The 4018-nt window shown below is 45.1% G+C and overlaps 1 pseudogene; it reads right to left on the bottom strand.

Moving 5' to 3' along the window:
- Positions 1-1225: 1225 nt before the first annotated feature.
- Positions 1226-2115, bottom strand: LOC105465654 (protein MEMO1-like; annotated as a pseudogene).
- Positions 2116-4018: the final 1903 nt, after the last annotated feature.

The following is a 4018-nucleotide window of genomic DNA, read 5'->3' as shown; positions in this document are numbered from 1 at the left end:
GGGGCTTAGCACTCCGGCCAGCAGCTGTGGAGATTGTGCTGGGTCCCCCAGCACAGCCGGCCCACGTGCACCGGGCTGGAATTCTCGCCAGGCCTCAGCTGCCTCAGGACCTGCAGCCTGCCACGTCCGAGGCCCCACCCTCCGTGGTGGGCTCCCATGTGGGCCAAGCTTCCCTGACGGGCGCCCTCCCCTGTTCCCTAGTGCCTGGTCCCATTGACCGCCCAAGGGCTGAAGAGTGCTGTGTGGCTCAGGACTGGTGGGCAGCTCCGCCTGCAGCCCCAGTGAGGGATCCACTAGGTGAAGCCAGCTGGGCTCCTGAGTCTAGTGGGGACTCGGAGAACTTTTATGTCTAGCTAAGGGATCGTAAATATACCAAGCACCCTGTGTCTAGTTCAAGGTTTGTAAATACACCAACAGGTACTCTGTATCTAGCTAACCTAGTGGGGACTTGGAGAACTCTTCTGTCTAGCACTCTGTGTCTAGCTAAAGGATTGTAAACGCACCAATCAGCACTCTGTCAGAACAGACCAATCAGCTCTCTGTAAAATGGACCAGTCAGCAGGATGTGGGTGGAGTCAGACAAGGGAATAAAAACAGGCTGCCTGAGCCAGCAGCGGCAACCTTGTTCCCCTTGCAGAGTGTGGCAGCTTTGTTCTTTCACTCTTTATGGTAAATCTTGCCGCTGTTCACTCTTTGGGTGCACACCGACTTTATGAGCTGTAACACTCACCCTGAAGGCCTGCAGCTTCACTGCTGAAGCCAGCAAGACCAGGAGCTCACTGGGAAGAATGAACAACTCCAGACGCGCTGCTTTTAAGAGCTGTAACACTCACCGCTAGGGTCTGCAGCTTCACCTCTGAAGTCAGCGAGACCACGAACCCACCAGAAGGAACTGCAGACACATCTGAACATCTGAAGGAACAAACTCTGGACACGCCATCTTTAAGAACTGTAACTACGAGGGTCCACAGCTTCATTCTTGAAGTCGCAAGACCAAGAACCCACCATTTCTGGACACACTACCATTGCCCTAAACTATAAAGCATTTTTTAATGAGTTGAAATCAAGGAAGGACTATGCCTACTAGAAAAAAAGAGAAGAAAGTTCTATTAGTTTGAGGTTTCATAATCCCCCCAAACCAGGACCAATATCTTGGTAAAAGTTAGGCTAGGACCCTAGACTGAGTATGAGAATGTGCAGGTGGCCTCCCTGAGGATTCAGAGCTTCAGTGGACCGTGAGTGCTCCAGCTGCGTAAGTGCTGAACTGTCTTGCCAATTTCTACACTGGTTTGACTGGGCGTAATTCAAAAACGAAAAGCTCATATTCTTCCATTTTTCTGGAGCTCTGTGATAGCATTTAATAATACCCCAAAGGGATGTCTTCCACATATAATATTATGGTATTTCCTCAAGTAATTGCTAAAAGATATAGGGTCTAATTCCATAATACACCCATTTTATCTAGATACTCAATGGATCTATAAGTCTCCCCCTGGGATTCATCATAGTAACTGTAATGAAACCTTTGACACCAATGGCAAAAATCAGAAGAAACTACCAAGAAATTACTAGGATCCGCTAGATATTTACTGAAGAGTTTTCTGAATTCCTGTTCTTTTGACTCACTCAGAGCTCCAACCAGAATAGGGATAATGGTAAACTCATTCTTATGGATTTCCATGGCTTTATGTGTGTAAGGCAAATGCATTTCAATGCTATGTTCATATTTTGTCTCAGAAACATGCGTTCAAACATTCCTGTTTTCCACAGTTCTCTGTAAATCTTTTGGTCAATATGAAGATGATACAGAGATGTCCTGTATATATCCACACTGGAAAGTGCACATTGAGAGAGGGACACATGATGAGAAGGCCCAAGGATGAAAATTCTCTGGATAATAGACGGATCCACTTGTTTATAAGCATGGGTAGCACAAGACCCACAGTACGTATATCCTGCATGGAGTGCAATAATGGCTCTAGCAGGTCTTTTTGTAGACTGTACTTGTGAAAGCCAACCTTCTAGCTGTGCATTCAGCTGTGGTCCTGAGGCTGAGTACCAGCTCCCAGCATGACTGACTTCCCGGCAGACCACTTGATTGGACATCTTGATGCCTGTGCCACGTATGGTGCACGAGGATAAATCAACAATGTGAGTATATTTAATGCCACTGAACTGTACACTTAAAAATTGTAAATTTTATGCTACGTATATTTTACCACAATAAAAATAAAGAGCCAGAGTTCATCAGTGTCAAGACATGGAGACTGGAAGGTCATGGTCATTGGAAGAAAAGGCCACCTGGACTCCTGCAAGCTCCAGCGTTTCTGTGTATCTTTGGGCAAGTCCCAAAACCTCCCTGAACCTCTTTTTCTCAAGGATAATAACACCGGCCCTATTACCTACTTCATAGGAACTGGATGGTACTGTGAAAGTATTTGGTAAATGTTAAACATTCTGTACAAATGGAAGGCATTAGCGTCTGAGGGAATGGAAAAACTCTTTGTAAATCCGTATGTCAGTGGCCTGGGTGATAAGTGGAGACCACCATCCTTAGGTTAGTATTCCAGTTGGATTTAAAGGGTTTGAACAAAAAAATCAGAGCAGGGCAGGAAACAGTCATTTATGTACATGCTACAAAATCTAAATTGGCCTGAATTGCCCTACTGTGCTGCCACTCCATTAGGGCTTTACAACCCTCGGTGGAAGGCTCAGCCGTATCCATAACTTTCGTGAAGCAGCTGGTGTTTCCAGCTCAGTGTCTCTAAATGGCCTGGCCAACAATGGAGCTGTTAATGAACATCCATAAAAAGCCAATAAAGGGTGCCTGTTGGATGCATATGACCTATGTCTGGTACAGGATTTGGGCAAATAAAATAATGATTGGTTCCAGGCACAATTCCAAAGTTTCAGCTTTGGAAACCAAAGGTCTATTTCTATGCTAACTGCTTATTTGCTAACATGAGACCCAAGGTACAGGGTTGGAACAGATTTCATCGCAAAAATTCTTTTTTTTCCTTTTTGAGATGGAGTCTCACTCTGTTGCCCAGGCTGGAGTGCAGTGGCACAATCTTGGCTCATTGCAAACTCCACCTTCTGGGTTCAAGCGATTCTCCTGCCTCAGCCTCCTGAGTAGCTGTGATTACAGGCGCATGCCACCTCCCAAGGCTAATTTTTGTATTTTTCATAGAGACAGAGTTTCACCATATTGATCAGGCTGGTCTTGAACTCCTGACCTCGTGATCTGCCCGACTTGGCCTCCCAAAGTGCTGGGATTACAGGTGGGAACCACCATGCCTGGCTCATTGCAAAGATTCTTCTGGTCCTGATTTCTGCCTAAAGTCTTCAGAGAGGGACCATTGTTAGAGTTATGGTTTGATCAGCCTCTAGGGTTATTGGAAGAAATGCTAGTACGTTTACAACCTTTGGGTAGAGTTTTCTGGTCATCCTTCAGTGATAGGATTTGGCTTTTTCAGTGTTTATGCATAGAACACAATTCCAACACCTGCTGAGCAGGTGCTTGGGGCTTCAACCCTAGTTCTGAATTACATGTTTCCTCTTAACTCGCTGAGGGCTACCTGGCTTTAACACTTTCTCACTCTTGTGTCCTTAAAGGTCCTATTCTTAAATTTTCATTTCTTCCTTTTGAATTTGACTGTTACATAACTTTTATCTATCTCTATCTCTGTCCACACACACACCCTTAGGTGGCTTCTCCTTCCAATGACTGTGACCTCCCATTCTCCCTGTCTTTGCAATGTTTGACTCTGGCTGTCCTTGTTATTTTTATTGTGGTAAAATATACATGACATTTACCATTTTAACCATTGTACAGTTTAGTGGCATTTAGTATATTCACACACACATGCACACACGTATATTTCTACCCATTCTTTATGTTGGGAGTGGAAGGAGAACTTCCTATACATGCTCAATTTTCCATTCTGGTGGTTTTGATGTTTGGCCATTCAGAGAACCTGAGAGCCAAGATGGCGCTGCCTTAGGGAGCTTGTTGTAT

Source organism: Macaca nemestrina, chromosome 5 (assembly GCF_043159975.1).
Source record: "Macaca nemestrina isolate mMacNem1 chromosome 5, mMacNem.hap1, whole genome shotgun sequence".
In the NCBI taxonomy this organism is placed as follows: domain Eukaryota; kingdom Metazoa; phylum Chordata; class Mammalia; order Primates; family Cercopithecidae; genus Macaca; species Macaca nemestrina.
This window is presented reverse-complemented; position numbering and strand designations above follow the sequence as displayed.